The 15,280-nt window shown below is 44.8% G+C and overlaps 2 protein-coding genes and 2 long non-coding RNA genes across 4 annotated transcripts in view; 2 read left to right on the plus strand and 2 right to left on the minus strand.

The window, feature by feature from the left end:
- LOC308471788 (uncharacterized protein) overlaps positions 1–15,280 on the plus strand; it is a gene marked incomplete at its 3' end in the record, with an annotated part of 143,068 nt that overhangs the window by 99,838 nt on the left and 27,950 nt on the right. The gene's annotated exons all lie outside the window — the stretch shown is intronic.
- The window catches only part of LOC308470228, a 111,437-nt gene that overhangs the window by 65,562 nt on the left and 30,595 nt on the right, over positions 1–15,280 (minus strand). The gene's annotated exons all lie outside the window — the stretch shown is intronic.
- LOC308469920 (uncharacterized protein) overlaps positions 1–15,280 on the plus strand; it is a 102,441-nt gene that overhangs the window by 4,943 nt on the left and 82,218 nt on the right. The window lies entirely within an intron of this gene.
- LOC308470252 lies at positions 1,170–5,755 on the minus strand. Its single transcript, XR_013982305.1, has 2 exons — positions 2,580–5,755; positions 1,170–2,092 (listed from the first exon to the last, which is right to left on the minus strand). It is a non-coding gene; the product is annotated as an uncharacterized lncRNA (long non-coding RNA).

The following is a 15,280-nucleotide window of genomic DNA, read 5'->3' on the forward strand; positions in this document are numbered from 1 at the left end:
CTCGCCCCTTTCGTTCCCCCAGCAGCAGCGGTTTGGAGGTCTTAGACGCCCCCAATATTTTTTATAAGTCGGTATGGGCCCCCGCCCTCCCAATATTTTTTATAAGTTGGCGCCCCTGAACGAACTCACACAGGGGAGAAACCGTTTCAATGTATTGAATGTGGAAAGAGCTCCAGTCAAAGTGGAAAACTTAGAACACACCAACTAACTCACACGGGGGAGAAACCATTTAAATGTATGGAATGTGGAAAGAGCTTCAGTCGTAGTGGAGACCTTAATATTCCTAAGCAAATTTACACAGGTGAAAAACCATATAAATGAATGCAACGTTGCACTCAATGTTCACTATTTAATTTACGTCAAGAAACTCATAAAGGCAGAAATCAATTTTAAATACATGGAACCCATGTGATGTTTTTGTTTTTGTATTTAAATTTTTATACACATATATATGTATTAAAGTAATGAAGGTCACATATACTTGATGTACAAAAGAAGTTGCAAGTTGTTGCTAGATTATCCAGTGTGAATCTGGAATGCTCAAGGCGTGTGATGAATCTGTTGAGTTTTGACTCCACCCATCACTGCCAAAATGATACGCTGCCCTTGTCTTGTGGATCAGCATCTTTCAGGCTTCAAGGAATTGCCTTCCTTCCCCTTGGTCATAGATCAGCAGAACAAAGGAAAAGGAGTTTGGTGATAAGTTGCAATTCAGCAGCTTCTCTTTCCAGTCTATTTCTGAAATTCCTTTGTAGTAAAACAGCTACTTTGAGATCTTGTATAGAATGTCCTGGGAGATTGAAGTGTTCTCCTACTGGTTTCTCTGTCCTGTGATTCCTGATGTCCGATTTATGTCCGTTTATTCTTTGGCGTAAGGTCTGGCCTGTTTGTCCAATATAGAGAGCTGAAGGACACTGTTGGCACTTCAATCTCCCATGGAGAAACCTGGTCTGAACAAAGACCTTGGATTCTTATCTCATTATACATGACAAAGCCATTTTTCACCTTTTCACCCCTTGCTTTTTCCTGTAAGACCTATTGCAGTCGTTAAGAGTCGTCAACAGGCTCATCACAGCTATCTGCCAATCACCCATTCCCACCACCCTTCTGAGTAATACCCCTCCCCACCTTCTCACTATATAGAAGGGTCTGGAAACTTCTGTTTCAGTGTATCTGAAGAAGTGTGCATGCACACGAAAGCTCATACCAAGAACTGACTTAGTTGGTCTTTAAGGTGCTACTGGAAGGAATTTTTTTTGTTTTGACTATGGCAGACCAACACGGCTACCTATCTGTAACTGATAATTTATGGACCTAATAGGTATCTCAAACCATTTGCACAGAACAGAGTATGTATTTTCTCAAAGTAATTGTTGAACTGAAATACAATTACGAAGTATATTAATAGTGAAATAATTATTAAGCTCTAACTTAAAATGATTTTGTTATTCATAACAAACTTAATAATGCAAACACATTGGCATTTGGCAATAACAAAAGTTCCTTTAGAAACACAATTTACAAAGAATCCTAATCTAGTCCTAGAAACTTGCTATAATAATAGGTGTAAATATATGATGCAAACTACTAATAATTATAAATAGCATTATTAATATGAAATTAAGTGTGATAACCTGTACAATGCAATTGTAGTTAATACAATGCATTTTTTATATCAGTATCAATATTACCATAATAGTCCACATTCTTCATTGGGATAGCAGAGCTTTGTACCCTGTTACACTTAGTGAGTGTAAAACACAGTATTTCTAGTAATATGTTGTATTTATAAATAATACCAATACTATACACACCTGTACATAAAAATTATTTTACAGGACTAATTGTATTACTGCATCTACCCAATACCCATTCAACTGTAAAATTTTATCATGATTCATTGTGTACTGTGTATACAAACAGTACACAAACATGATCTAAATTTCAATACTTTCCTTCTTGCCTTGCCAAAGCAAAGTCACTGAGGATATCATCAAATGATAAACTGCTTAGCTTGTCACTTTCTATGTACATGAGGCTGAAGTAACATAATTTATCTTGAGACATTGTTGTTCCAAATTCATTTTTTATCCTCTTCAGCTGAGAAACAGATATTTACAAATGGCAATTTGCAATCATCATTCAAAGAAACATTGTCAGAATTGCTTCTACATTAGGGAATGCTGATTGGACATCATTGTTGTTGTTTAGTCACTTAGTCGGGTCTGACTCTTTGTGACGCCAGGCACTCCTGTTTTCCACTGCCTCCTGCAGTCTGGTCAAACTCACTTTAGTAGCTTTGAGAGCACTGTCCAACCATCTCGTCCTCTGCATATAAGTTAAATAAGCAAGGAGACAATATACAGCCTTGTCGTACTCCTTTCCCAATTTTGAGCCAATCAGTTGTTCCATATCCAGTTCTAACTGTTGCTTCTTGTCCCACATAGAGATTTCTCAGGAGACAGATGAGGTGGTCAGGCACTCCCATTTCTTTAAGAATTTGCCATAGTTTGCTGCGGTCCACGCAGTCAAAGGCTTTTGCGTAGTCAATGAAGCAGAAGTAGATGTCTTTCTGGAACTCTCTAGCTTTCTCCCTAATCCAGCGCATAATTGCAATTTGGTCTCTGGTTCCTCTGCCCCTCCAAAATCCAGCTTGTGCTTCTGTGTTCTCGGTCTACATACTGCTTAAGCCTGCCTTGTAGAATTTTAAGGATAACCTTGCTAGCGTGTGAAATGAGTACAATTGTGCGGTAGTTGGAGCATTCTTTGGCACTGCCCTTCTTTGGCATTGCGTTCTAGACTGATCTTCTCCAATCCTCTGGCCACTGCTGAGTTTTCCAAACTTGCTGGCATATTGAGTGTAGCACCTTAACAGTATCATCTTTTAAGTTTTTAAATAGTTCCGCTGGAACGTCCTCACTTCCACTGGCCTTGTTATTAGCAGTGATTTCTAAGGCCCATTTGACTTCACTCTCCAGGATGTCTGGCTCAAGGTTATCAGTCACACTATCTGGGGTGTATGGGACATCCATATCTTTCTGGTATAACTCCTCTGTGTATTCTTGCCACCTCTTCTTGATGTCTTCTGCTGCTGTTAGGTCCTTACCACTTTTGTCCTTTATTATGGTAATCTTTGCATAAAATGTTCCTTTCATATCTCCAATTTTCTTGAATAGATCTCTGGTTTTTCCCCATTCTATTGTTTCCCTCTATTCTTGGCACTGCTCGTTTAAGAAGCCCCTCTTGTCTCTCCTTGCTATTTGTTGGAAGTCTGCAGTCAGTTTTCTGTATCTTTAACTATTTCCCTGGCATTTTGCTTGCCTTTGTCACCTGTGGTTTGTAAGGCCTCATTGGACAACCACTTTGCTTTCTTGCATTTCCTTTTCATTGGGATGATTTTCATTGCTGCCTCCTGTATGATGTTCCAAGCCTCCATCCATAGTTCTTCAGGCACTCTGTCTACCAAATCTAAATCCTTAAATCTCTTCCTCTCTTCCACTGTGTATTCATAAGGGATTTGATTTCGATTGTATCTTACTGGACCAGTGGCTTTCCCTACTTTCTTCAGTTTAAGCTTGAATTTTGTTATAAGAAGCTGATGCTCTGAGCCACAGTCAGCTCCAGGTCTTGTTTTTGCTGTATAGAACTTCTCCATCTTTGGCTGCAAAGAATATAATTAATCTGATTTCGATGCTGCCCATCTGGTGATGTGCATGTGTAGAGTCATCTCATGTGTTTTTGGAAAAGAGTGTTTGTTATGATCAGCTTGTTCTCTTGAGAGAACTCTATTAGCCTTTGCACTGCTTCGTTTTGAACTCCAAGGCCAAACTTGCCAATTGTTCCTTTTATCTCTTTGACTCCCTACTTTAGCATTCCAATCCCCTATGATGAGAAGAACATCCTTCTTTGGTGTCAGTTCTAGAAGGTGTTGTAAGTCTTCATAGAATTGGTCAATTTCAGTTTCTTCAGCACCAGTAGTTGGTGCATAAACCTGGATTACTGTGATGTTAAAAGGTCTGCCTTGGATTTGTCTTCATAGAATTGGTCAAGTTCATTTTGTTGAGCATTGGTAAGGTAAAGGGACCCCTGACCATTAGGTCCAGTCATGGCTGACTCTGGGGTTGGGGCGCTCATCTTGCTTTACTGGCCAAGGGAGCTGGCATTTGTCTGCAGACAGTCGTGTGGCCAGCATAACTAAGCCGCTTCTGGCGAACCAGAGCAGCGCATGGAAACACCATTTACCTCCCCGCTGAAGCGGTACCTATTTCTCTACTTGAACTTTGATGTGCTTTCGAACTGCTAGCTTGGCAGGAGCAGGGACCGAACAACGGGAGCTCACCCCATCACAGGGATTCAAACCGCCGACCTTCTGATTGGCAAGTCCTAGGCTCTGTAATTTAACCCACAGCGCCACCCGCGTACCTCAGCATTAGTAGTTGGTGCATAAACCTGGATTACTGTGATGTTAAAAGGTCTGCCTTCATTTGTATCAAGATCATTCTATCATTAGGCGCACAGCCCCCATGGGGGCCGGCTCTCCTGGACGCTGTCTCTGATCACACGAACTGGTTGCAGGAGCTCGAAATAAACAATTAGAGAGAAGCAAATGCACATATTTCGAGTGAAGATCGGGAGTTAAGACTGCTAATTGAAGTGACCTCTGTGAAGTAGAGTGATGGGCTGGATTCAACAATATATCAAGAAGAAGATACATCAAAGGGTCGGTATGTCAGAACGGGACTGAAAGGGGGGGGAACCTTTCTTTTTTTATCTCATGTGAGTACCTAACAACCCTCCCCCCAAGAAGAATCGTTGCAATTACTGATTACAAGCAGGATGATTAAGATCTGTGTGGAAATAAATTACTAATCAAAGACATGGCTTGTGGAATATTGGAAAGGAATGAAAGGCCTTTGTGGCGCAGTTATAAAAAGAGATTTGTTAGGGCAGGCCTGCATACAGGATTTATGATCGAAGGGAACAGACCATGGCTTGTTATTACATCGAACTGTGAGTTTGACCTGGCAGAACCCCCTAAGAAGATTGAGGAGAGACTGACAGGTCTGCGAGAATTAATGGACAGGCTTTAAGAATGTTTTGTACGGAAGTGTGGAAATGGCGTCTGTCTGTATTGAATATGGCTCTTGGAGGAATGGAAAATCCACACAGGATATAACAGCGTTTGTTTTCAACCCGCTTGTGGAGACTATCAGAGGTCACAAAGAAAGGAATATATGACAACAATAAGAAGATGAGGAAAATAATAAAGAGAAGATGGAATAGAACTGAGAACTGTGAATACCATTTGGACAGAACTATGATCATTAAAGCAGCAGCAAGAGAGATGTTTGGATCCCTTTCTGAGCTCGAAGCATGGGTGCCCCCAACAAAAATTTAAAAATTTGGCTGTGTAATTTGGAATTAATGTGATTTGATTGGTTTGTTAATAAAAATTATATTGAAAGAGATCATTCTATCATTTTTGAGATTGCACCCAGTACAGCTTTTGCCACTCTTTTGTTGACTATGAGGGCCACTCCATTTCTTCTATGGGAATCTTGTCCACAGTAGTAGATATGATGATCATCCAAATTGAATTCACCCATTCAGGTCCATTTTAGTTCACTGATGCCCAGGATGTCAATACTTATTCTTGCCATCTCATTTTTGATCACATCCAGCTTACCATGGTTCATGAATCTTACATTCCAGGTTCCTATGCAATATTTTTCTTTGCAGCACTGGACTTTCCTTTCACTTCCAGGCACATCCGCAACTGAGCGACCTTTCGGCTTTGGCCCAGCTGCTTCATCAGCTCTGGATATACTTGTACTTGTCCTCCGCTCTTCCTCAGTAGCATGTTGGATGCCTTCCTACCTGAGGGGTTCATCTTCCAGTGTCATAACTTTTATACGACCATGGAGTCTTCTCGGCAGGGATACTGGCGTGGCTTGCTGGTTCCTGCTCCAGGTGGATCACGTTTAGTCAAAACTCTCCACTTTGACTTGTCTGTCTTGGGTGGCCCTGCATGGCATAGCTCATAGTGTCTCTGAGTTATTCAAGCCCCTTTGCCATGACAAGGCAGTGATCCATGAAGGACACGGTCATTAAATATTACTTGGTACAGATCCTGATGTGTCAGATTATCAAATCATCTACATATTCTTATTGTCTTTCCTTACTAATTATTCTTCCATCCAGTACTTCACATTTTAATCTAGGCATATTAGCATATCTTTTTTTGAGCAATATTCTGCCATATATTCATCAAAACATTTCCACTCCTTTTTAAATTTTTGATTCGACTGATTTCTTATTATCGCAGTTAATTTTGCCAGAATTAAATATTCATTTAGTTTACAAATCCATTCCTCCTTTGTGGGTATAGTTTTTGACTTCCACCTAGCAGCAATCACTATTCTAGCAGCTGTACTTGCCTACGGAAAAATTCTCTCTCTCCCCCTCCCCGTGGTATCTCTTCATCTGTCAATTCAAGGAGATATGTCTCTGGTTTCTTTGTTATTGATATTTTCAACATCTTCTTTAGTTCTTTGTGTACTACTATCCAAAATTTATTAATTTCCTCACAACTCCACCACATATGTGGTCCAGGCATTGGTATTTATATAATTTCAAACAAAGCATTTCTATTTCAACCAATCATATACATCAGAGATGTCCAAGCGCTGGACCGCAATTGACAGGTAGACCTCTGTGTTGTTTTGGGTCGATTGTGAGACCTTTGAAGGCCGCGCCCCCTTTCCGCAAGAACTTCTGCATATGCTCCTATTTCTGTTTTTGCTTGTTTTAATGTTTGTTGTTGCAAAAAGAATTAAATTTTTATTGCATCCCCCGCCTCCTTAAAAAAGTCCCTTTGCAGTTGCACGTTCCGGATATTCATCATTACCTCATTTTATTATAATACACACGCGCAACGAGCACTGGCAATTTCTGCTGAATATGTTCTGATGCCTACCGCGTTCTGTTATGTTGTGTTGGTGTGCATGTTGGGAACCTGTGTTACATGCAGCCATTTGCATCATATAGCAACTCATGTTCCAGCTTTCAGCTGTATCTTTGTGATGCTCATATTAGCTGTATTTCTGCCCCTATTGGGGGGCGGCAACTTGCAAAATAATCAGTTTCATAAAGCACAGGCTACCATAACTTCTGTATTAGAAGCACACTCAAGGATTTACAGGGGTACACATTATCACATTTATTGTGGCCCTTTAAGCAACTGCCACAAGGCCACTACTGCCCATACCATGCCAGCCTTAGGAAGGGAGAAGGGACAGGCAGATGGAAGGAATTGCCAAAGGTGTTTGAAAATGGGTGGAGGCTCTTGGGAAGCGGGTGCCCAATAGGGGATTCTACAGGGTCAAAAAAATCCCTGCAGGGGCTCTGAGACTCCCTTGACTTCTTCCTTCCTCCCAGGAAGCTACAACTTGCCTTGGCTTATTTGCTTCTCAAGACGTTGAACCTGCAAACCTGGTCAGGATGGACAGAGGAATATGGACAGCTGACCTGCTCAAGCTGTCTCCTGCATCCCTCCCTGCAACCTCTGATCATCCCCTCCCAGGGCCCTCGGAGAAATCTGTTGAGTTCCAGGGGAGAGGAGATGGGGACATGGATGGCTGGATGGTGGAGGGAGAAAGAGGAAAAGATGGAGAGGAGACCAAAGGCAGGAAGGGCCAGGCAGGAAGAAAGAAGGGAGGGAGGGAGGGAGGGAGGGGTGAGGCCTTTTTCAAAGCAGCTCTTTGTTTTTGGAATCCCTTTCATAAAGTAGTGGGGGCAGATTTTCTTCCTCTGTGCTTTTAAATCTCTGGTGTTATTTCCACTGCAGGATTAAGTGACGAAAATGATGTTGCACACCAATCCATGAAAATGGGTGAAGGGGGCTATGGTAATGCTTCCCGTCATTATGTATTCTTCATATATTTAAATAGTTTATATTACTTTTATTTTTTTAAAGACTGGATCAGAGTGATACATTCCACCAGCAGAAAAATACAGTAGATGCATGCACCTCCCCAGTTTGGTGTGCTGTCGGGACAAAGGACCTGTTATCATGATACACAGTTCATGTGCTGGAGGCTCTACACATAGGATTGGGCATATGAAGACCAAGTGGCACCAGCTTTCCTAATCAAGAGTCCCCTTTGTCAGACTGCAGCCCACAAAAGCTTAAGCCATAATACATTTATGTGCCTTTCAGAGCTGCAGAAGATGAATAAACAGAAGCATAGTTAATCTATGGACTTCTATCCTACTGGAAACAGTGACTGCCAGCAAGTTGGATATCTTGAAAAAAAGGAATTAGGCTGGTGTCTGTGCTCTGCGCTTGCGGTCCTAGGCAATAATGCTTCATTATACTAGTTTCTGGAAAGCACAGGAGGGCAGAGGGCTCTTGGCCTGAAATCTTGCTTGCTGGCTTTTGCTTGGCCACTGTGAAAACAGGATGCTGGACTAGGTGCACCTTTTCCCAATCCAGCAGGCTCTGTTTAGGTTCTAATATGTTGTAATATTTTTACACTTACATGTTACATAAGAACAGTTCAGTTTTACTTCTTACTCATAGGGGAGACTGCTATTGGAGCCTGTGATCCTTTCCTCACTTGAAAAAGAAAAAGACAGATGTTTCTCATAAGCCAGTTCCACCGTAGATCTCTATTATAAAATGATGGTGCTTTCTTAAGTGTGAATGGAGTGATCATGGGTTTCTCTTGCCATTGTCTCATCTGCATTCCTAAAAATTTGGAACATGGAGAGGACAGTTGAGAATGGAGAGGGTGTTAAAATAAGAGAAGGTGCACATGGGAATCGACGTGTGTTCAGTTCCTTTATTGTCTTTCATAGAAGTCTAACAGGATTCTCTCTCCCCCGCCCCCACTCCCAAACAGGTGAGGAAGACGATGGTCAGAATTCTACGGAGCCATCTGTGAATTCATTGGGAAGAACAAAGAAACAGTTTAAATGCAGGGAATGTGGAATGTGCTTTAGTCACTGTGGAAGAATGAGGATACACCAACGAACTCATACAGGGGAGAAACCATTTAAATGCATTGAATGTGGAAAGAGCTTCAGTGAAAGTGGTAACCTGAGAAGACATCAACGAACTCACACGGGGGAGAAACCATTTAAATGCATTGAATGTGGAAAGAGCTTCAGTCATAGTGGAAACCTTAGAACACATCAACGAACTCACACTGGGGAAAAACCATTTAAATGCATTGAATGTGGAAAAATCTTCAGTCATAGTGGAGAGCTCAGAAAACATCAACGAACTCACACTGGGGAAAAACCATTTAAATGCATTGAATGTGGAAAAATTTTCAGTCATAGTGGAGACCTCAGAACACATCAACGAACTCACACGGGGGAGAAACCATTTAAATGCATTGAATGTGGAAAAATCTTCAGTCGTAGTGGAGACCTCAGAACACATCAACGAACTCACACTGGGGAAAAACCATTTAAATGCATTGAATGTGGAAAGAGCTTCAGTTGTAGTGGAGCCCTTAGAAGACATCAACGAACTCACACGGGCGAGAAACCATTTCAATGCACTGAATGTGGAAAGAGCTTTAGTCAAAGTGGATACGTTAGAATACATCAACGAACTCACACTGGGGAAAAACCATTTAAATGCATTGAATGTGGAAAGAGCTTCAGTCATAGTGGAGACCTCAGAACACATCAACGAACTCACACGGGGGAGAAACCGTTTAAATGTATGGAGTGTGGAAAGGGCTTCAGTCAAAGTGGAAAAGTTAGAATACATCAACAAACTCACATGGCAGAAACGATTTAAATGTATGGAGTGTGGAAAGAGCTTCAGTTGTAGTGGAGACCTTAATATTCATGAACGAATTCACACAGGTGAAAAGCCATATAAATGTATGCAGCGTTCAACTCAAGTTTCACTATTTAATTCACATCAAGAAACTCATAAAGGCGGAAATCAATTTTAAATACATGGAACCCATGTGATGTTCTGGTTTTTGTATTTAAATTTGTATACACACATATATATATTAAAGTAATGAAGGTCACAAATACTTGATGTACAAAAGATGTTGCAAGTTGTTGCTAGATAAATGGGGGAAGTGTGAATATGGAATGTTCAAGGTTTGTGATGAATCTGTTGAGTTTTTACTCTGCCCTTCACTGCCAAAATGATGGGCTGCCCTTGTCTTGTGGATCAGCATCTGTCAGGCTTCAGGGAATTGGCTTCCTTCCCCCGTGGCCGTAGATAAGCAGAACAAAGGAAAAGGAGTCTTCTTACCAGTTAGAAACTTTAATGATCCTAGTGAGAGGACAAAAACCTGTCTTCTAGGAATGGCGGTGCTCCCAATTAAGAGGTCCACCCCCTTTCATCCCTAGTCACCCCCGTCACTTCTGCGTCTCGTAACCTCAGCTCATACACTCTGTGCTTTCTGTCCTGCCACATTCGCAACTCCCCTTGAACTTAGGGAAAGCAGAGGGATGCTTTCCAGACACAGTGAATCTGTTAACTCTCTCTCTTAATGTTTCTTCTGCAAGGTGTTCCCCATCCAGTATTTCCCAGCTTCTCCCTTCTGAACTATGTTCCTCTGCAAACCACTGTTTCAAATCTATACAGTCCTCCTGCTCCTGGGAAGATTCAGGGGGAGGCTCCCACGAATGTGCCTCAGTGCAGCTCTCCTCAGCTGGGTCCCTAGTTAGGTTTTGGTTTAGGGGAGAAAGCATGGGCCTGGCCCTTGGGTGGGGGCGAGGGGAGAAGGGAAGAGAAGTAGAGGGGATGCTTCTTTTTCTGCACAAGGCTAGTTCTTGTTTCTCCCAAGTACGCACCTGTAATCAGTGAGCGTGCATTTAGCAGGAGTGCATCCCTTTGTCTCATAGCCTAAGCTGCTTCAGGAGGCATTAGGGCGAAGCGTGTGTATCACACATGTGCTGTGAGAGCAATGGTTAAGATTAAGTTAATTGCAACCTTAAACACACTTGGGTCCCATTAGAGAGGATCCTCATGAGGCCGGAGGAACATTGCCCGGCTGTGAGGTGTAATGTCCACCACTCGCTGCAAGGCCTTTCCCACCTGGCCGAGGGGGTGGGGTGTAGGGATGATCGTGGAGTGGGCAGTGGGGTCCGGAGGGAGCACACTCCCCACCAGCAGGCAGCCACAGTCTGCCTGCACGCGTGACCTTGGGGTGCGGGGCACCCACCCCCCAGACAAGCCACAGCTGTCTGAACATCGTTCCCTCTGTCTAACCTTTTGCGGTCTCAGTACTCTGCGGTGTCCTGTCTGTAACCTTTGTCTCTGAGACCTTTTGTCTCCTTTGTCATACACTGTGCAAGGGGAAAATGACGCGGTGGAAACAGGTGCCAAAATAACTTTGTACCACCCCACGATCTCGGCACCGGAAGATGTGCAAAGGTCACAGCCCAAAATGTATCTGCTTGGGTTTGCATATTTGTCTCAATAAAAGGAGGCTCCACAGGGCTGGCTGGCAGCTTGCATGCAGCTCACCTGTGTGCAGCTCACCTGCATTATCAACTCCCTGCCTCATGTCCTTCAGTGGGGCCCAGACTCACCCAGCCCTATGTTAAATTTGTATTCTGTAGTTGACCTCCTTTGCAATGTTTTATTTTGAAATCTTTTTAGATAATATTTTAGATTTCTGATATGTTGCTTTGGATGTATACTCTCACCCTGTCCTGAAGTTCTCACCCTGGGCCAGCAGGGGGATACTGTAGATAGTTATGCAAATGAAGGATCGAAAGTGACGTTCAGTGATTGGATAGTTTTAGAAAGTTGCAACAGTTACGATTGTTCTGGAGCTCTATATAAGCAGGCTGGCTGAGCTCAGTTCAGTTCTGTTCCATCTTACAAATAAAGAACTGCTTTGGAAGAATCGCTGTGTTGTCTGATATGTTCGCCCACAACCTAACAGTGGCGACGAGGATGGGATCGATGGACATCAGAGCACAGCCAGATGCGGCCATCCTCTGAGCTGAGCTGAATCACTGAGCGAAATCACTGAACAGAACCAATTCAGAGCTGACTGTTCTGGCTAGAGCACTGTGTTCCATCCATCGCCCTTTACGCCGGCATCAGAATCATGGCTTCACTTGTGCCTCTACCGCCGTTTCCGCCAGCTTCTGAATCATCGGACTCCTACCTCGCTCGGTTTGACTGCTACTTCCAAGCCAACGAGCTGACAGCAGTATCATGTATCAAAGGAACGGAAGGGGGGCCTATTCCTCAGCCTCTGTGGGCCTGAGGTGTTCGAGACGCCCTGAGCATTGGTTGAGCCTGAAGCAATCCAGGCAACACCATGGGACACGATTCAAGAGAAGCTCTGAAACCACTACGCACCAAAGCCGTCCAGGATTGCTGCCTGCCATGCGTTCTACCACCGGAACCAGGCAGAGGGAGAGTCAATCAACAACTACAACACCGCCCTCTGACAGGCTGCAATGCATTGCGAGTTCCGAGACTTAGACGATGCCCTGATGGATCGAATCATCTGTGGGGTCCGGGACATCCATCTGCAACGGCGTCTCCTCGCCAAGCCAGACCCCACGCTACAGAAAGCCATTGAGGAGGCTGTGGCCTTGGAAGCTGCTGAACGCTCCGCCCAGGAGATCTGCAAGTCCAGCAGCCCGCGTCTTGCTAGGAAGCCAGTTCCAGTGCATCACGAAGAGGCCAGCAGTGATGAGGCATCCTCCAGTGAAGATGATGACGTGCACCAGGCAAAGCGGGAACGCAGGAAGTTCCAACAGAAGTCCAAAGGCCAACCGGAATGTGCCGGCTGCGGAGGCAACCATTCCCGTGCCAAGTGTCAATTCAGAGAATCCATCTGTCAGACGTGTTCCAGAAGGGGCCACATCGCTAAGGTCTGCCGATCGGCTCCGTCTGACACCCCCCCTTTACCGACTCGCAAGTCCAAGTCTTCACTCCAATCTGCCAAGGAAAGCTATTTCGCTCTCACCAACTGCCACTGCCCATCTGGAACCACGATTGGCCAAACCGACTCGCCTACGAGACGCAAGCTGAACGTCACGGTGCTCATTGAAGGAGCTCCATGTGACATGGAGATCGACACTGGGTCTGCCCTGTCCATCGTGTCTTGGAGCACCATCAAAAGACTGGTACCCAGAGTGTCCAAAAGGCAACTCGACTCTCACTGTGTACACCTGAGAGACTACCAGGGAAACGACATTCCCGTGGTAGGCGTTGGCCGGTTCCGGATTGCCTTCAAGGATTTTTCGGGCCTGCTCTGACTGGTGGTGGTCGAAGGTCAGCGGCCAAGCTTCCTAGGGCTAGGCTGGTTTGATGCCCTCGGCCTGGAAGTCACCGGCATCAACTGCATCTCTAACGCAGAGACTGAGGGTCTGGTCAAAGACTTTGCCGAGGTTTTTGACGGCACTTTGGGGCAATATACAGGTACGCCCATCTCCTTTAGCCTTGATCTACAAGTCGCCCCCATCAAGCTAAAGCAACGCTGGGTTCCCTTTGCTCTCAAGGCTAAGGTGGAGAAACAACTGGACAAGCTGATCGCCCAAGGAGTTTTGGAGTCGGTTGACCACGCCAAGTGGGAAACCCCCATTGTCACGCCTGTCAAGCCAGACGGGTTGGTGAGAATCTGCGCTGACTACAAGTGCACGATCAACAAGGCACTTCAGCAGCACGCTGTTGTTCAACACCTGCTGCATTCCTTGGGTGAGGGTAAGGTCTTTGCTAAGCTGGACCTTGCCCGAGCCTATCAACAACTGCCCATCGATGATGCCACTGCTGAAGCCCAGACGATCGTCACCCACCGAGGGGCATTCCGTTGCCGCCGTTTGCAGTTCGGCGTGAGTGTGGCTCCTGGCATCTTCCAAAGCCTTATGGAGCGTTTCCTGCAAGGGCTTCTGGGTGTGGTACCGTATTTTGATGACGTCTTGGTGTTCGCAGACTCACACCAGCAGCTGTTCCGAGTGCCTCCGTGCCGTGCTGACCAGGTTCCAAGAGGCCGGGCTCAAGGTAAAGAGGGAGAAGTGCCAGATCGCCGTTCCACAGGTGGATTTCCTGGGCTATCTGCTAAATAAGATGCTAGACTAAAACAACTGAGCACCACTAAATTTAGAAGTTTGTTAAGAAAATAAGTAAGACTGTGAAAACTTAGCTCCTTTTGAGAATTATATGATTATGAAATATAGAAGGGATATAAGATTTTAAATAAGATGATAAATTGCTGACAAAATGTTTCAACAATGAAAACGGGAGCGGGAGATGTGAGGAAGTCCAAAGAAAATGTGAAAATATGTCAAGATCGATGTTACATTGTTTATTATGTCTATTTTTATTGTAAAATTTAATAAATTGCTTTAAAAAAAAAAAAGGATTTCCTGGGCTATCATATTGACGCCTCCAGCCTTCACCCGACCACATCCAAGATCCGTGCTATCCAGCAGGCCCCCATCCCAAAGAACAAGATGGGAGTTGCAGGCGTTCCTGGGACTGCTGAACTTTTTTAACATGTTCCTGCCCCACAAAGCCACGGTGGCTGAGCCTCTTCACTGACTCCTCAGCACAAAGACACCTTGGTCCTGGGGTCATTGGGAGATGGCCGCCTTCAACGCGGTCAAGGCTCTCCCTTCATTGGACAGTGTGCTGGTACAGTACAGTGAAGCCAGGCCGCTGGTCCTTGCCTGTGACGCCTCACCTTTTGGCATTGGCACTGTCCTTAGTCACCGTTTTCCAGACAGAAGAGAAGCACTGCTCGCCTACTTTTCCAGGACGCTATCTCCAACGGAACGGAATTACAGCCAGCTCGACAAGGAGGCACTGGCACTTGTGGCTGGAGTGAAGAGGTTCCATGAATACCTCTACGGCAGGACTTTTGACCTCATCACCGACCACAAGCCGCTCCTGGGCCTCCTCGCTGGTGATCGACCAACTCTACCGGTCCTCTCGCCGTGCATGTTGTGATGGACTGTTTTCCTGGCTGCCTACCACTACCGGCTCGTCCATTGCCCGGGGGAATCGATGGGCCATGCCGACGCCCTCAGCCGTTGCCCTCTTCCAGCGTTTGTGGAAGACCCAGCTCCTGCTTCATCACTCCTCCTGATTGAGGATCTTCCGGCAGCGCCTGTATCGGCTGCCACTGTGGCCTCCGCATCTGCCCAGGATCGCACCATCAGCCATGTGCTCAACTGGGTGTGGAGAGGGTGGCCACAAGGGCCTTTTGAATTGGAGTTCCAGCTGTTCACAACCAGACAACATGGTCTCTCGGCTCATTGCGGCTGTCTGCTG

The sequence above is a fragment of the Podarcis pityusensis genome (genome assembly GCF_964106645.2).
Source record: "Podarcis pityusensis genome assembly, chromosome: 2".
In the NCBI taxonomy this organism is placed as follows: Eukaryota; Metazoa; Chordata; class Lepidosauria; order Squamata; family Lacertidae; genus Podarcis; species Podarcis pityusensis.